Source organism: Cyprinus carpio, chromosome B9 (assembly GCF_018340385.1).
Source record: "Cyprinus carpio isolate SPL01 chromosome B9, ASM1834038v1, whole genome shotgun sequence".
NCBI classification, from domain to species: domain Eukaryota; kingdom Metazoa; phylum Chordata; class Actinopteri; order Cypriniformes; family Cyprinidae; genus Cyprinus; species Cyprinus carpio.
This window is the reverse complement of record NC_056605.1, coordinates 17,714,614-17,734,456: the sequence shown is the minus strand read 5'-3', so window position 1 is coordinate 17,734,456 and position 19,843 is coordinate 17,714,614. Positions and strand designations below refer to the sequence as shown.

The following is a 19,843-nucleotide window of genomic DNA, read 5'->3' as shown; positions in this document are numbered from 1 at the left end:
TTCCAAGTACACACATGAGGCCCCATTACAAGCTGACAGCCAGTCATAAAACATCATATACACACATGAACAAAACCTACAATGAAGTGCAAACGCAGTCGCACACTAAAAATCCAGTTAAAAATCAGTTATTTTTTACTTGTTCCATCCTTCAAAACATGTTGGAATGTGCTGTTGTGGAAAACATGTGAACACTGACTGTTCAAAATACAAAAATAATGCCAATTCTCTTCCCACAAACACAAAAGACACTCTTTTATCAAAGAAAGTGCTTTTTCACAATTTAATCAGTAACAATTAAGCTAAATATAAACACATTTAAGCAGAGAACTATAGAGCTACATCACTATACTGTTACATTACACAAAGAGCACTGTTATAAATAACATTTTTTATGAACTTTATCACAATTTTAATGGTTTGTTGACCTTAGACAGTAAAATAAAAATGTTATAGAAAGCATTTTCACTCAGAAATTGCTAGTAAATTTCACAAATAATTATGAAGAAACAGCAAGTAACAGTAAATTAAACATGAAATTTAGAAGAAAGACTGACATTGTACTATTTCTTGTAAAACTTCTTTGTTTTATTTACAGCCTCATTTCTTTTCTTTGTTTTTTCTTTGCCTTAATTTTTGTATATTGCATTATGTATCATATTATGATGACTGAAAGCATCAAACATTTTTGGGAAGTCTTTGGAACATTTCAGATGAATTGATTAGTTTCTTTGGTGTCACTGCTTTGGTGTCATTTGCTGCAATTTTGACAGAACGCATGGTCAGTTTTACCAGAATTTCATGAAAACATCTCAAAGTGGTTCTGATTTTACAAAATCCCATCAGTCTTTGGCACATTTCAAATGAACTATTCAGTATCTTTGGAGTCACTGTTGAGCATTTGCTGCAATTTTGATGGAAAACTTTTAGTTCAGTTTCTCTAAATTTCAGGAAAACATGTCAGAGGACTTCATCTTTTGAAGCAGTGCAGATCTTCGGTTGAGGATGATGTTCTTGAGGGTCCTAGCTCGCAGCCGTAGGGGTGTTTTCCACCATTGCGTACTCCATCTCGGTGCCCTGAGAGCCCTCCAGGAGTCGTGCCAACCTCGTACGTCTGGAGTATTTAAAGATGAAGGCTTTCATGAGGTCATAGCGGTAGTGACGGTGAGCAAAGCTGTAGACCACAGGGTTCACACAGCAGTGCAGCAGCGACAGGCATTGCGTAAGGTGCAGCGCCACAAAAAGGCCATTCTCTGAACTGCAGCCCAGCGGCAACACACGTAGCATCACTAGCGCATCGGCTAACAGCACAGCATGATATGGTGCCCAGCAAGCTATGAAAACCACTATGTACATAAGGATAACCTTCCTGCTCAAGCTGCGATCCTGGTCGCTATTTGAAGGGGAATGAGAGGAAGAAGGAAGCCAGAGCATTTGCCAACAGTGCATAGGGACACTGCTATAACGGGGAAGGGTATGACAAAACCAAGAACCACAAAACTCAGCTGAATGCCCACCATCCACTGCAAAGAGTTGTCCTGTGGATATACAGGATGACACAAAGTCAAATTACTGTGTTGTGACTTTACAGACTGAAGGAAGTATATGTCAGGAATGGAGGCGAATAAAGCAAGCAGCCATGTTGCTGCACACACTAAACGTCGTATTTGTCGCCCTCTTCTGTGAGAAATCTCCCCCGAGCGGACCACCGAAAGATACCGGTCCACACTCATGCAGGCCAAGAAGAAGATGCTGGCGAAAAGGTTGATGCTTAAGAGTAGATGTGTGAGCTTACAAGCCGCCTGGCCAAACGGCCAGTGACCTCCATGTGCCAGCGAGCTCACCCACACCGGGAGAGTAGCGACCACCCACAGGTCAGCCACTGTTAGGTTCAATATATACAAGTGTGTGTCATGGTAATGACGCTCCGAGCGCAAGTTGACCCACAATACTAGCACGTTGGCGGCCAGGCCCACAACAAAAATAAAGGCATAAAGGGTGCACATAGCATGGAGGAGAGCAGAACGGTTGAAGGATGTGGAGCACATTTGCACTTCCACCTGCGAGTTGTTGTAACCGGCATCTGTGAAGTTTAATTCTTGCCACATGGTGAAGAATTCAGTCAGTTCAATGTCACTTAGACTCATCTCCTCATTTGGTGGTGAAGACTGCAACTGTTGAAGGAGAAGAAACAGAAGTTAAACACCCATCAAGATGATGTTCAGCTTTCTCTCTTATGATTAGCATAAGTCTATGTCATCAGGTTATAAAATATCAATTAATTAAACTGATTTTGTGGTAAAACATTACCTTGACATATATATGGAAAATATAATAAAATATAATGTAATAAAATACATTTTAATATCGTGGATTGATTTTGGGTACATTATTCTAGATCGGGGGGGGGGGGGGTTATATCTGTCCTGGAAAGGCAAGCCGCAGCACTGCAGAGTTTTGCTTCAACCCTAATCAACACACCTGAACAAGCTAATCAAGGCCTGAAGGGTTACTAGGAAGCTACTGGTGAGTTTTTATTAGGGTTGGAGCTGAACTCTGCAGGACTGTTCGCCACCCCTGTTCTAGATATTTAAATTACTATCATTTGTTAATGATAATTTATTAAATTATAATGTATTAAGCATGTTATATCATTGTATGTGTTTATTATTTTTTTTTGCTGTTTATTACTATTTAAGTGTTATATATTTATTAATAGCACACTACTACGGCTCAAATGTTTGTGGTCAGTAAGTTATTTTTTAAAGAAATTAACACTTTTTATTTAGAAGCAAGATTACATTAAATTAATCAAAAGAAAACAGTTAAGACATTTATAATATTACAAAAAGATTTCAAATGAACAAGATATATATAATGTTGCTATTTATATTTGAATTTTTTATTTTGTTATTTTTGTTTATAAAATGATATTTATAATGTTGCAATTTATATTTAAATGCTGTTCTTTGTCTTGTGCAACAAATGGGCTAAATATATTCAAACTGAATTTTGAACTGTAATAACATTGTAGTAAAAAGTTATTTTTCAATTGTAATAACATATATTTTTTTAAATTACAGTTTTTACTATATTTTTAAATATATGATGCACACTTGATGAACCTTTAGACCCAAACCTTTGAACGGTAGTTTTGTTACTTTCCAAAACTGGTGCTTTCTTACATTTGTCTTTTGATTGTGACCTGCCTCTGTGTTAGAGAGGTTTCATTCACTAGAATTCCCTTAGAAGTGTTTGTAAGTGACATAATAGGATTTAACTATCAGATGCGGTTCTCACAGGGACATAAAGTGAAGTTTGAACCTTTTTCTATTATTTATTTGACATAAGATCTCCCAATCATAGAAGACAACACCTGTCTATGGCACTAGAGCATTGCATTTTTGTGAAATTGCCACAGCATCCTATTATAATTTCATGGTTCAGCTGTGTTAGAAAGTTGACACTACTTCAAAAGCCCAAAGCTGTTTGGCTTCCAGCCAGTCATGTTAAAGTGCCCTTTAAGCTGGTTCTGCTTTTCAAAAATCAAAGTGGCTCAGTTCTATGACTTCACAGTGATTTCTATGAGCAAAGTAATTTCAGTTTAGGGATTTTGTCACGCCATCTTAAACATCTAAGTGGTCCGTTCTAAAAGACATGTTGTTATGTGGTTGGTGAGGTCACAGACCCTTGACCCTTGATTTTTTTGGGGGGGGGGGGCTGGTCACTAAAATCCTTTTTTTAGTGGAACCTTTCAGTTTCCAGCAGAGATGCCTCAACGGATGTAAATGTCAGTATAATGCTGTTCTGAATTAGAGTAAATCTATAAACATATAAAATAAGTCTGTCTTGTGTTATGTTGCAGGACCTTACAACACAAAAGAGTGTGTGATTGTGTTTATGTACTAAAATATTATAACTAGGGTCTTGAATTACACACAATTTTCCTGTGCAAAAAGGAAATTTCCTGTTACTACTCCACCTGTATTCTGTTTGAAGCTCATTACAAAGTGAAATCTAATTGTTTTCCATTTAGTAAATACACAATAGTGTGTTTGATAAAAGCTTTTGGGTTTGTTTTTTAAGAATGGTTTATATCAGGGGTCGGCAACCTACGGCACGTGTGCCAACAGTGGCACGCAGAGGGATAATCGCTGGCACGCGAGCAATAGGGAAAACTGCACACTGATGTACATTTTGAGGTAATAACTATAGTCACACAGCCTGTTAGGAACTATAAATACTATTAAAGTGTGAGAATTAAGTTGAGCTAGTCTACGGGATGCGCGCGCGCGACCGCTGCACATACTAGGCACTCAGCGGTCTAACAGCGCTCGTCAGTGTCAAGATGACTGAAATGGCCAATCAATTCAAAGTAGGCGGGGTAAAAAGCAAAACGCGAAGCATCAGTTTAACGTTAAAGAGAGCGAGGTAAGATGATTGGCACAGTGGTTAACCAGAAAAATAAAAAATGGCACATCATGCCGAAAAGCTTGCCAACCCCTGGTTTATATTCTTTAACCCTAAGAGGAAATAGTTTAGGAAGTTCATAGCACAAAATGTAATCAGTGAATCCTTTAAGGACTGACACATGTGGAGACAGACATGGACATACGCTCCTTCCCTTGTGTCACTGTCCCTATCTATAAGAGAAGCTCCACAGCACTGCAACTGACCATCTAAACTCTGATAGATGTCTGAAAGGTTCTTGGGCTTCCAGCAGTATACTATGGTAAGCAGCAAGGACAATGGAGTGTCAGAGGTCAAATGATTTATGACAACAGACACCTCGAGGGCCTTGAACCTGTGACGCTGTTCTTGAAAGGATGACAGGATGTTGGAAATTGAAGTCATTATTTGCTCAAAATTGTGAATTATCTTGGAAATAGTGATGGGCATAAAGATACAATTTATTACTGGTTATAAAGTTTTAGTTTTAGTACTGTGTAGTTTCTAATCATTAAGCTCTCTAGGCCATGCGTGCAGCAAATGATTTCTTTTCTTTTCATTTAAAATTAAATTAATTCCATGTTCCTGCACCCCAAAACTAAACTTGTGTTTCGAATGAATTTATTTATTTTGAGGTTACGGATTTTCGACAATTGTAAAACAGCGTAATAGAATGATAAGCATTGCGTAAAGCTCTAAGCATGAGCTAATTATGACAGACTGGGATTACTGGCAGCAAATACAAAGCAGAACGTATGTATAAAGCCAAACCATGGACAAAATTAACTATGATGAAAATGCTTAACATATGTGAGCTTTTTCTCAAATGTACGATCTACAGTAACTGTAATAGCTTTCCACAGCATCTACGTGACGATACACGATACAATATAAAGAGTATTGGGTTTTGTGTAAGCTAACTATTCCTTACCCAACTGGCCTGCACCCTAAAACAAAACTGGTCAAATTTTCACCCCAAAATAAAAAATGTTGTAATAATTTACTCACTTTCATGTCAAGGGAGAAGTCATACATGAGGGTTGTTGTTGTTGTTAAATTTTTTAAATACTTTTTAATAAACGTTTGCTGTAATTTACTCTATAGAGTAGATGACTAATCTATATTCAATCGAACAGGCTTTAAGTTAGCTTTGTTCTGAGAAGTCATGGACTTACTGTGACTGTCTGATTTTCCAAAGTAAAACCCAAATTGGTTTGTGCGCCCCTATACGCAGTTATCCTGTAGTCAAACATACTAAAGTTTTTACAAATATATGCTACATAAATCATAAAGCGTTTAACATTTTCAGCATATTCTGTGTTCATCCTACCGTAAAGCGCACGGGTAGTGTTGCCATGGTTACGTGATTTAAGTCCTCAGCGACTTTACTACCAAACGTTTATTTTGCGCCACGAAAAAAACAACACAAATACGCTCTGTATCTAAGTAAATTATACTCTGTACAAGTTATTTTTTGTTAAAACATAAACTATATGAAATGCTTACAACTTTATTGCGAAACCCCTCACACTAACAAAAGAGCTTTCATTAAGAAGATCTGCTTTTAGAAAAAACAAAAATCTTCTTGCTGGGCTGTTAACAATTACTACGTCTATTGTAGTGCAGGTGTCTCAAACAGGTAACAAATATAGCCAACTAAAACTCCTTCTCAAGTTTTTTGCTCGTTCTTAAGGACAAAAAGATCTTTCTTACCTCTGTCATTCTGGCTTTAATGCGTGGTCAGTGGGCAATATTAATCCACGGTGTTCGTTCTTGTCCGCCGAGGAGGTGAAGTGATTCGTTGGCGCTTGTGCTGCAGGTTGTTTAAAATAGAGAGAGAATGAAAGTGGTGACCCCATCTGCGCCTCACAGCGACTCCGACTGCACCTCAGTCTCAACACACTCACATTACTAGAGACCTGAACACTGTTTTGCCAAATAGATGCAACGATATGTAGAAATTCATTTTATTTATTTATTGAAATATTTTATTTATTTAGATATTTATCTAATGATTTAATTTTGAGTATTTTGGCCCTCCATATCATGTGTGTGTGTGGTGTGTGTGTGTGGTGTGTGTATATATATATATATATATATATATATATATCTATATATATATATATATAATATTATATAATTACTTGAATTTTTATTTATTTAATTTACAATTCCAGGTCTATGTCATAAGAAAATATGCAAAAAAAAAAAATAATAATAATAATAATGTATAAAAAAAAATAAGTGTCTGTGTATATATATTACAAGTTAAATATTAAACATAGACATAAATATGTATCAGGTATGGTGTGCAATAATTGTAAAGTAAGTCTCAAAGCCTTAATTTCCTATGCCTGATTACACATTATGATACATAACCAACCTGAGATCCCTAAAAAAATAATAAATAAAAATCTGTCAAAACCAGCAGTGGCAGAAGGAGTCAGCAAAACCACAGAGCAAAGGCTACCATGGCCAACTTACCAAACCTCAGTCTCACTTATAATGGAAATATAACATCATATGTCTAGTTTTTTTATTTTTATTTTATTTTATCTTTTTATGGGGAAGACATGGGGTATGTAATGTTTTTTTTTTATCCACTGGCACAGAAAAGGTCTGAACTCCTCATGAAGGACATGAATCGATGAAGGAGTGGTTGTTTCCATGGGCCAGCCTCAGCATGCAACGGAATATCCATGTTGTCCCCACAGCTTATCAAAATATCAGAGCAGATTTTCAAAAAGTCACTGATAAGCATCCTAATTCTCCTTAACACTTGGGCCAGCTTCTTTATGTGCGCTTTCTTCTACATACACAGGAGGGTAGATAGCCCCCTTTTGGTGAGGCTTGGTATTTGAAACAGAGACTGAAGATGAGTGAATTAACGGAGGGAAGATACGGAGCAAGAGGGGGGCCCAAAGCTGCTGGAACACAGGAAAAAATCTCTGTCTTCTGCTTTTCAAACCGACGAGGAACACACACTTACCCTCCCACTGTGTCTAAAGCAACAAATGTTGTAAAATGAGTGACTCAGTGCGTTTTGAATGAAAAAGGACCTTTTATATAATTTCCTGCAGTGGAGGTTTGAAAAATTTAAGTTTATGCTTAAGAACACTACATCTCAAAATATTTCTTTGTCCATTTGACAAAGGGCGCACATTTTGTAATTAACACTAAAGTCTTCCTGGTGTTAATATTAATCCCACAGATGTAGGACCTCAATAAACATTGAAAGACTTGTGATTGACAATGCTTGTAGGTTGACCTTGCTCTTGATAAACTTATCTAAACTTTTTTTTTCTCGGGTCCATGCTCCATCTTGCTAGCGCTGCTGGGAGGAGGCTTTAGGGTCCACGGGCCAGGAACGGGAGATAATTTCATCTCTCTGAAGATTCATTGTCTCTTCACTTTTTAGTTTAGAAACGAATTTTCGCCTCAGAACTTGCACGTAAAATTTCACAAGTAACGTCAAATAAATGCCACAGTAACACTAAATCAAACTATATCTTACAATTTTAACGCATTAAGACTGCAAATAAAAGTACGGACCATTTTAATCTTTGTTTTATTACAGCTTTTAATTTTCCTTCAGTTGACTCTAAAAACGGATATCAAATGGTCTCTGTTTATCAATATATTTGTAACTAGTTTTTTCCCAAACAAAAAAAATCTCGAGTCTCTTCTCCTTTCTTACCTCAATTACCCGGTGTTTTACATCTATTGTGCATACCCTATGCGGCTGTTTAAATATATTATTTCTAAGTACAATATAAATTCAATCCTGTACAAGTTGGTAAGGAATGTGGTAAGTTGGGCATTGACCATGTTTTTATGAGGTGTAAAAGTACTCTTTTTTCAGGCAGAGGGGTACTTGCTATTAATTTTTGGGCTTTTTATATGTCCTGAGACTTTTTTCAGAGACTAAAATGGAGAAAATTAAAAACAGAATGGGTGGGACCCACCATCAACAAAAAACTTTAGTAATTTTATATAGATCTTACACATGGTCAGCTTTAAAAACATTTTTTCTTTTTTTTTTTTTTTTTACATTACCAACAATAAGTAAGGTAACGTCATGGTTATGCCTTGCTGTGTGTTTTTAACATTAAAAATTCAGTACAGGGTTTCTAAAAACTTTATTATGTCAGCATTGCTACCAACAATCTGAAATTAATGATTTAACTTTCACAATTACTAAAATTTATACACAGTTCCCTTATTATACAACATTGTGGGTTTAAGTGTAATGTAAGAAATATGAACTGGTGACCTTTGACGTTTTCACACACATAAACCCAGTATTTTTTTTTACATAAATTCCATTTTTTATATTAGTTTTTGGGAAATCAGGAGACATTTACATGGTTTGATTGATCTGTTCTCTCTGGCCAGTGCTTAAGTTCAGTTCAATTATTTCTCCCGAACCTCAACAGCTCACTTTCTCTAATTGGTTTGAAAAACAGCTCAGCTGGCTGACAAGCTGGGTCATATAATAGAACCAGAGGAGCTCCCATGGCCAGCAATTTGTTCTTAAAACCAAGTATTGGGGTCTGTTGGTTAAAACAGGCAGACTGCTTTTTCTCAAAAGCACTAAACACACCACTGACAACATCATCAGAGAGATGAGCGCGCAGCACCAGAAAAAACTTGGCTCTTAGAGTGTCCAAAGAAACATGCTGGGATGATATATTTTGCATTTTGATGCATGTTGCAAAACTGCTAACTTTAATTTCTAAATAATTAACACATATTACCATTCAAAATTTGGGGTCAGTAATTACAATTAACTACTTTTATTCAGTAAGGAAGTGATGGTAAAGATTTTCTATTTTAATAAGCACTGTTTTCTTTTGAACTTTCTATTCATCAGCATATTACAATGATTTCCGAAGGATCATGCGAAACACTGAAGACTTGATTAATAGTTGCTGAAATATCAGCTTTGCATTACAGGCATTCATTACATTTTAAAAGACTGAACATTTGATCTAATTATTGCACCCATGATAAACATCATAGACTTCTTTTTAAACAATAACTGTAAACTGTATTGTAGTGTACAAAAAGCCATTTGAAGTTTTCTTTTAAAATATTTAGTGTTGCATGTGCACAAATGGAGTTTATTATTACTTAAACTCTTCATTCAGTAATAAAAAAGCATCCTGTATTTCAGCACACTACAGTTGCTGAGTTGCTGTTCCATTAATTAACTAAGATCACGCATATGGGGGTGTACATCAAAAAACATATTTCGCCTCCAGAAAGAAGCACGGCTGTGAAAATATGCACATGTGGTGAGTGCCATCGTGTGAGGAAAACAGACTTCAGGCCACACCATTGTGTTCCAGTGGTTCCAGTTTCAAGCCTCCCCAGTGAGCATTCTCAGCGCGCCATGCAGGGCTGAATGCAGCGTGGGGGATGGACCAGCACTCCATCTGACATCAGGAGCTCATTTGCTGGTTATGTTAACTCAGTGATACAGTTTATTGAAGATGGGAATCTATTCGACTTCCAGTTTATGCTATTTCTGAAACTCATACCCCATTGGTGTTAAAATGTAAACTGACTTATCTTGTTCTGCCTGAGCTACTCAATAAGCCTTGCATTGTAATTAAATATATAATGCAATCTGAAACTTACAGATTAAAGCCCCCCAATAAAAAGAAAAATATTACATATTTGTGGAACACGAGGGTGTGTAATTGATGACATCATTGTGAGATTTTTGTATGAATAAATCCCTTTTATAACAGTATTGAAACAATGAATAATTGAAATAAGTGAAAACTAACAACACTTTTTGGTTTAGAAAGAAATTATTCCATTATTTGTCAAAAATGTTCTGCATCTTTTGTCTTTTGAATATCCAAATTACACATTTGGTATGGCTATTTTCACTTCCTAAAAGATCAAAAATCACCATCAGGATCTATTAAATGAAAGACAGTGCATGTGTTTAAATGACTTCATCTAATAACCCTTGAGGACCAGAACCAAAATCAGGTCAAGCTTCCAAGTTTTTCCCAAAAGGACGGCTCTTTATTGAGGAAGCTCCTTTGATTTACCGCAAACACAAGGCGGAAATACTGTGTGCCGTTTGAAGTCTCTAATTGACTCCTCCTTTTTTGGGTCATGGAAACATGATATTAAGTGATTCCTTATGGATTGTGCACTGAAAACAGAACAATCCCATCGTGTGCTTTAAATCTAAATCTAAGATGTAATTCCATTCATTGTCAAACAACCAAATAATTGATCAATTTTCACAATCAGTTTAATTCTATTAGTGGTCTCAGAAAAAAAAAATAATCATGTTTTGTTGAGATATATAGTTGAGTATCATCAGCATAACAATGGGAAATTAATTCGTTTTTTCTAATAATAGTTACCAAGGGGTAACATGTATTTGAAAATAGAGAGGACCTAAGACAGATCCTTGTGGCACTCCATACTTTACTGATGATAAATTGAGATGACTTCCCGTTAAATAAAAAAAAGTGGTAGTGATCGGCACAGGTATACAGGTGCATCTCATAAATTAGAATGTCATGGAAAGTTCAGTTATTTCAGTAATTCAACTCAATTGTGATAACTTGTATATTAAAGGGTCATATGATTCAATTTTCAAATTTTCCTTTGCAGGCGTTCTCTCTTTGGAGTGTTACAAAGCTCTGGGTGAATAAAGAAGGTCTGTGAAGTTTGCAAAGACTAAAGTCTCAAAATCCAAAGAGATATCTTTATAAAAATTGAGACTCATCCACGCCCCCCTGAAATGGCTCGTTCTAACACGCCGCCACATATCTACGTCAGTATGTGGGAAGATTTGTATAACACCGCCCAGATGTTCACGTGCAAGAAGAAGGCATACCTTTTATTCTTCAATTGTAGTATTGTTTGTTGTCGCCCACCGCCATGACGTACAGATGCTTGGTTTTCACTGTGAAGCAAAACTACTTTGTTTGGCCTTGCAAGAAGAGACGTTGTTATCTGCTTGAGTCAGGCCTGGAGCTGATCCGTGCTGGTCGCTAAGGAAATACATCAACTTTTTCGCTGTGGATCGCCGAATCGGCTTTCCACCCCGTGAACAAAGCGGGCGTTCCAGCCTGGGGGCCAAGGTAGACCAAGGTACGCTTCCGTCATAGAAGTCTGCCTGCCGCACCGTTCTCAAGTGGCCGCCCACCTCTGCTCATTCAAGCCAGCCACGCGCTCACTCCTAGATCTACCACAGGCCTCCGCTCACTCAGGCCACGGTGTGTGATGCTGTTTCGTTGAGAAAGCGAAACTACTTTGTTTTTGTTGCCTGAAAACACGACTATAAATCCATGTTTATTATCACGCTTATAATGGGTTTTTATGTTTATGTCTCGTCGCTCCGGTCAGACAAGGCATCCACAATATGTTTAAGCAGCGTTAACATTTCCGGTCACACGCTTTGAGGCATTCAGCGTATCACAACGTGCAGGATAGCTGGCCAAATCACAGTCAACACAACGCTTTCCTCTTTTCAGAGAGATGAGCCTTACGACAATTTGACATAAAAGCCTTTCAGAAGGCCGGGGCATAGAGGAGAAACAATAATGGTAGCAGTATTTGGAACAATAATTTGTGTCTTTTTTTTTATTCTTAAACTGCATAAACACATTTCATTACAAACCAAATCACACAAAATACATGTTCTTTTTAGCAGTATCCTATGACCCCTTTAAATAAATTCAATGCACACATACTGGAGTAGTTTAAGTCTTTGGTTCTTTTAATGTGTGATGATTTTGGCTCACATTTTCCAAAAATCCACCAATTTCCCTATCTCAAAAAATTAGAATAGGGTGACATGCCAATCAGCTGATCAGCTGCAAGAACACCTGCAAGGTTTCCTGATCCTTCAAAATGGTCTCTCAGTTTGGGTTCCTAGGATACACAGTCATGGGGAAGACTGCTGATCCTGACAGGTGTCCAAAGAGAATCATTGACTACTATTCACAAGGAGGGTAAGCCCACAAACATTCATTGCCAAAGAAGCTGGCTGTTTTTTCACCAGAGTGCTGTAGCCAGCATGTTAACAGAAAGTTGAGGTGGAAGGAAAAAGTGTGGAAGAAACGTTGCACACTCAACCGAGAGAACCGCAGACCTTATGAGGATTTGTCAAGAAAAAATCCCATTTAAGAATTTTGAGTGAACTTCACAAGGAATGGACTGAGGCTGGGGTCAAGGCTTCAAGCGCCACCACACACAGACGTGATCAAGAATTTGGCTACAGTTGTCATATTCCTCTTGTTAAGCCACTCCTGAACCACAGACAACGGTCAGAGGCGTCTTACCTGGGCTAAAGAAGAAGAAGACTGGACTGTTCACCATTCGTCCAAAGTTCCTCTTTTCAGCTATGAAGCAAGTTTTTGTATTTCATTTCGGAAACCAAGGTCCTTAGAGTTGGAGAAGGGTGGGTGGAGAAGCTCATAGCCCAGTTGCTTTCGAATTCCAGTGTTAAGTTTCCACAGTCTCTTTGATGATTTGGGGAGCAATGTCATCTGCTGGGTTGGTTGGTCCAGTGTAGGTGTTTTTGTTTTGAAAACAAAGTTACATACAACCCGTTTACCAAGAATTTTGGAAGCACTTCATGCTTCCTTCTGCTTGACCAGCTTTTGAAAGATGCTGATTTCATTTTCCAACAGGATTTGGCACCTGCCCACACTGGCCAAAGCACCAAAAGTTGGTTAAATGAGCATGGTGTTGGTGTGCTGACTGGCCAGCCAACTCACCAGACCTGAACCCCATAGAGAATCTATGGGGTATTGTCAAGAGGAAAATGAAAACAAGAGACCACAAAATGCAAGATGAGCTGAAAGGCCACTGTCAAAGAAACCTGGGTTTTCCTACCACCCGGCCAGTCAGTGCGCACAAACTGATCACCCCTCCCATGCCACGCTGAATTGAGGCAGTAATTAAAGCACAAGGGCCCTACCAAGTACTGAGTAACATGTACAGTACAATGAAGATACTTTCCAGAAGGGCAACACATTCACTTTTTTTTTATTTAATTTTTTTTATTGGTCCTTATGAAGTATTCTAATTTGTTGAGATTTGTGGGTTTTTGTTAAATGTGAGCCAGAATAATCACAATTAAAAAGAACCAAAGACTTAACTACTTCAGATCTGTGTGCATTGAAATTTATTTTAATACACGAGTTTCACATTTGAGTTGAATTACTGAAATAATGACTTTTTCTACGACATTCTAATTATGGGATGTACCTGTAAACCGTCTTAAAGCCTGCCCTTGAATATTGCTATAACTTTTGTAATCAATCTATGAGTATGTCATGATCTATGGTGTCCAACACAGCACTAAGATCAAGTAAATAAACAATTAATTGGAGATTAAGCCTTGCCTGACGCAAAGAAAGAAGCAAATTATTTGTAATTTTAACAAATGCAGTTTTCTGTTCTATGGTAGGGCCTGAAACCTGACTAAATTCTTCATAGCGCGTAATTTTTTTGCAAGGAGCACAATTGAGCAGACACACTTTTCTAAAATTTTAGACAAACTTGGGAGATTGAAAATGGTTCTGTAATTTGCCAGTTCATTAGGATTAGTTGTGGTTTCTTTAATAAGAGGCTTTAATAACCACCAGCATGAATGGTTTTTGGATGTGGACCTAAAGATAACAATGAGTTAATAATATTGATGAAGCGGTTCTTCTCGCTACAGGTAATAACTTCTTGCAGTAATTTAGTGGGTACAGGAACTAATAGGCATGTTGTTGTGTTTAGATGCAGTGATAAGTTTTTTTTTTTTAGCTCACCATGTCCTATATTTGTAAAGCACTGCAGTTTTTTTTTTTTTTTTTTGGGTGCAATGAATGAAGCTGAAGTACTAGACGCTATAGAAAATCTAAATTTGCTTATTGTATTTTCTGATGTTATCCTTTTTTATCAGTGAAGAAATTCATGAAGTCATTATATATTCCGGTGCATTTAAATGCTAGACTTGCTTGTGTCTACATGTTAGAGTTTTGAGACGGTCTGTTATGGACTGGCACGTCAGGAAAGGTGTTAAATGCAAAACTGCACTACGCCCAGGAGACTGTGCATCAAGACTGTCACCTAACCACAAATGCTTTCCCTTGCAGAGCCCACATAACTGTCTTGAATAAGAGCTGTCAACTGTTTTTTCTTTTTGAGCACCGTGTTGTTTGTTTGTTTTTTTTTAAAACATAAAACTGAGCATTGTTTTAAAACTGTGAAGTTTGCAGAAGTCTGTTTTGAAGTCCATGACCATTGCTTAGTGAGAGATCTCTTCCAAGAAGTTTAAAATTTATTCCCCTCATTTCTTGTTTAATGTTATCGGGATTGTGGTTTTCCATACAGTAATTTGATATGATGTGGCCAAGTATGTTAACCCATATTTGGAATTAGTGCTCTGCATTTATCCCATCCTAAGTGCACACACACAGCAGTGAACACACAACAGGAGCAGTGGGCAGCCATTTTTTGCTGCGGCCACCCAGGGAGCAGTTGGGGGTTCATTGCCTTGCTTAAGGGCACCTTAGTTGTGGTATTGAAGGTGTGGGAAAGAGCACTGTACATTTTTCGCTCCCCCACCTATAATCCCTACCGATACTGAGGACTCAAACCCGCAAACTTTGGGTTACGCGAGTCCAACTCGATAAACCATTAGTCACGATTTCCCTTGTATTTAATACAGTTTAAACCATTTGACATAAGGTTAAAAAAAAAAAACATCTTGTGAACAGGGTCAGAAGATGATATGTTTAGGGTCAGAGTCATCATTTAGCTATGCATGATTGATATGATTTATATATTTTACACAATGATTTATAATCTACTCAAAACTGAAAATAGTTCTTAAAGTGTATTATTACATTCAAGCATTTATGCACTTAGCAGAAGTTTTAATTCAAAGCAACTGTGACGTCCCGGTAGAGATGTGGCGTGCCTCTGTGTGATTTTTTTCTCTCGCTTCTCCTGTCAATTTCTTAGGCACGCCTACCTGGAACGGTTATTGGTTTCGGGAAGATGTCAATCTTTATTAGCGGGAGTGACGTCATGGCTTCCGCCACCAATCCTGTCCGGCAACAGAGTTTTTAAAAGCGCGACAGGATGTATGCGAAGACAGTTTTTTTTTTTGCTTTCCTCGTTCTTTTGTGGTTTGTTTGTTAATTTGCTCTTTTGTTAGTTTGTTTAAGTATAGTTTTGTGAGTTGACATTTCGTTTCTTTTTGCTAGTTATGTTTGCTTGTGTTATTGTTCTCCGGCATTGTGTTGAACTTTTTGCCCTAGGCAGGGGAGAAACGGGACAGGTATGATGTCACGTGACGTACATTTGCAACACCCAAGTGACTTTAATGGATAGACAGCCCTAGTTAGGAGTGCAGCACCACTTTGTGTATGTTTTTTGCTTTTGCTTAGGTAGAGTAGGCAAGTTATGGCGTGAAAACTCTGAAGACTTTTTTTTTTTATTTTATCAATTTTATTATGAGATTTAGAGGTTGAACTTGAGTTAGACTGGTTTGGTTTTGTTCTTTTCTTTTCTTTGGTGCCACTCTTGTCCTTCTCCCCGATTTACATATGTTTTCCTTTTTTTATTATTTTTTTATTTTAGTTTATGTAAAATTTTATAATTTCCCTTTTGCTGTTTTTGTTATTTGATACACTGTCTTTACTATTGTTGGCACGCAATAAACTATGTTTTATTGGCAGGTTTGTGCTGTGTTTGTCTTTTGCTACGCCCCCACCGGCATGTACAATGATCACAAATCTCAATGTTGCCTTTACTATCCTGGATCCAAATTAGGAAGTGTGTAACAGCAACTTACAATAGAGGGACCAGGCAATTCATCACAGAGCCAATAATATTCATAATATACAATGCCAGGTTTAGTATAAAGCTATATTTAGCATTTTTTTGTTTTGTTTTTTAGATATTTCTAAGCTTTTTCTTTTTTTACTGTCTTTTTTAGTTTCAGTAATGTTAGAACTTCAACTTTAACTTATTTTTAAGTTAGTTGCCAGTCACCATTTTTCATTTTTTTTCATCTAATATGTATATTTTATTTCAATTAAAAAAAATGTTTTAGTTAACATTAACACTGGTCTTGTATGGTGCATATCAACCAGAAGTAGACCTAAAAAAAAAACTTGCTAACTAACCACACCTTGAACCTGGGATATTTTAGCATGAACTCAATGTCACCACAAGAGGTCACTATGCAGGGCCTCAGCAGTTTTTCTGTCTAATAAGGAATGTTTGTAAAGGATATACTGAGCTGCTTAATGCACAGCATACACTGCTTTTAATAATAGTATTGTAAAATAAGCGCACACACACTATAATAACAATAAGATTTACATTGGTAACATGGTTTATTCTTCAAACTGGAGCTGGAAGCAAAACTAATCATATAAAAAGTAAAAGTTATATACTCAAAGTTTCAGAGACTGCATGGCAACCTGTTCCAGATTACTCATGATTACCATTAGGATCCATTTAGTTTAATACAGTATAAAAATGCAGCTGGATTTCAAAGCATTATCTACAAACATATGCTGAAGAGTTTTTGCTGCAGAAAAGGACATGCCCCTGAGGAATTTCCACAGGAAATGGGGAAATCAATGCACAGGTGGAACAAATACCCTTTGGAGAATATATACACACCCAATTTATGAACCCTGAATAAATATACCATATTAAGGTGCTGCATTGTTTCTGAAACAGAACAAACATTTTTTTTTTTTTTTATATTTGGTGCCTTAGAATTGGTTTGATAAAAGTCCCTAGGGGTAGACCACTGAAGAAGCAAGAAAATTGAGAAATCCTTGACTAAGGAGCACAAAATTAACTTTTTGTCTTGGTTTCTAAATGCCCCAATATTACATTAAGGTATACATTCGTGGCCAAAAGTTTTGAGAATTACATAAATACTAGTTTTCAAAAAGTTTGCTGCTAAACTGCTTTTAGGATCTTTGTTTTCACGTTGTTTTCTGTGATGTACTGAAAATAATTTACAAGCACTTCATACGTTTCAAAGGCTTTAAATAATCGACAACTACATGACATTTATGCAAAGAGTCAGGTATTTGCAGTGGTTGGCCCTTCTTTTTCAGGACCTCTGCAATTCGACTGGGCATGCTCTCACATCAACTTCTGGGCCAAATCCTGACTGCTAGTACCCCATTCTTTCATAACTTCTTGGAGTTTGGTCAGAATTAGTGGGTTTTTGTTTGTCCACCCGCCTCTTGATGATTGACAACAAGTTCTCAATGGGATTAAGATCTGGGGAGTTTCCAGGCCAGTGGACCCAAAATTTCAACATTCTGGTCCCCGAGCCACTTAGTTGTCACTTTTGCCTTATGGCACGGGTGCTCCCATCGTGCGTGGAAAATGCATTTGTTCTTCACCAAACTGTTGTTGGGTTGATGGAAGAAGTTGCCTGTTTGGAGTGGTGTTTGGTACCATCTCTTTATTTCATTGGCTGTGTTTTTGGGCAGAATTGTGAGTAAGCCACTCCCTTGGATGAGAAGAAACCCCACACATGAATGGTGTCAGGATGCTTTACTGGTTGGCATGACACAGGACTGATGGTAGCGCTCACCTTTTCTCTCCGGAACAAGCCTCTTTTTCCATATGCCCCAAACAATCGGAAAGGGGCTCTCATCGGAGAATATGGACTTTGCCCCAGTCCTCAGCAGCCCATTCACTATACTTTCTGCAGAAGATCAATCTGTCCCTTGATGTTTTTTTGGAGAGAAGTGGCTTCTTTGCTGCCCTTCTTGACACCAGGCCATGCTTCCAAAGTCTTCGCCTCACTGTGGCGTGCAGATGCGCTCACAACCTGCCTGCTGCCATTCCCTGAGCAAGCTCCCGGCACTGGTGGCACTCCGATCCCGCAGCTGAATCCTCTTTAGGAGACATCCTGGCACTTGCTGGGACTTTTCTTGGATGCCCTGAAGCCTTCGTTCCAAGAATTGACCTCTTTCCTTGAAGTTCTTGATGAACCTATAAATTGTGATTTAGGTGCAATCTTATGTAGCCAAAATATCCTTGCCTGTTAAGCCATTTTTAATACAACGCAATGATGGCTGTGCACGCGTTTCTCCTATTGCAGGTCACCATGGTTAACATGGAAAGAAACATGATTTCAAGCATCACCACCTCCTTTTCAACATAGTCAAGTCTGCCATTCTAAACCCAATCAGCCTGGACATAATGAGCATGCCAGCCTTGTGCTCCGTCAACATTCTCACCTGAGTTAAACAAGATGGACATGTACTAGAAATGATCTCAGCAGGTCCTTTAATGACAGCAATGAAAGGCAGTGGAAAGGTTTTTTTGGGATTAAGTTCAATGTTCATGGCAAAGAAAGGACTATGCAATTCATCTGATCACGCTTCATAACAATTCTGGACGTAGAAATGCCAAGTTGCTATTACTAAAAATACTTAAGCAGCCAACTTTTTTCCAATAGTCTTATGTAATTCTCAAAACTTTTTGGCCACAACTGGTACAGTAAAGGTTCCCCCCCCCCCCCCCCCCCCCCCCCCCCCAAAAAAAAAAAAATATTTATAGTAGTGTCCACAAAACCTCTAAGACATTGTTCGACCTTCAAACACAAACTTAAAATTTTCTGTCCCTCCATTAAAAGAACAGGTAACCAAAACTGAAAAGATCCCACAAAAAGCTTGTAAAAGGCCAATCAATATGAATTGACAGTTAATAAAGTATTTTGGACGGATTGTTATCCAACTCACTTTTTTACTAAAATATTTTAATTTGAGTTTTGAAGATTAAACATTTTTCTTGGGTTTGTTTTGAACAACATGGGTGGGTGAGCAAGTGACAACTTTCATTTTGGGCTGCACCAACCCTACAACTTAGATATTTAATCACTGATTCTATACATGTTTCGCCATTATAGATCAGTGGTGTGTAATGTAATAGAAAAAAAAAAAATAATAAAAATAAAAAAAAAAAAAAAAAAAAAAACTGTGGGTCTCTAGACCCAGCGAGTGAATTACAATACTCATTCAAAACATGAAGAATTTATTTCTATGTCTAAAACATTCAGCTTTGAGACTGTTAAATAACAGACATACCCACATAGGGGACAAAGCATTTGGCCCGGGTCCCTCACAACGCAGAGCCCAGCTTTCATCTGGTTGTTGGGGTGGCAGAGGTTTCTCTTTCCCAGGGTGAGTGACCCCCAGTTGAGAACCAAAAAGAGAATTCAGCCTGTTTCTCCCGGATTTCAGTCTTCAGCTTGAAAGCCTTTGCCCTCATCAAAGATGTCCCTAACAGGTGGGAAGGTGAGAGGTGCCTCATTTAGGAGACCTTGAAGACCGAGGCACGCCAGCCCTTCCAACAGGCTTCACGAGCC

General features: G+C 37.7%; 1 pseudogene; it reads right to left on the bottom strand.

Moving 5' to 3' along the window:
- Positions 1–579: 579 nt before the first annotated feature.
- LOC109051548 lies at positions 580–6,226 on the bottom strand (annotated as a pseudogene).
- Positions 6,227–19,843: the final 13,617 nt, after the last annotated feature.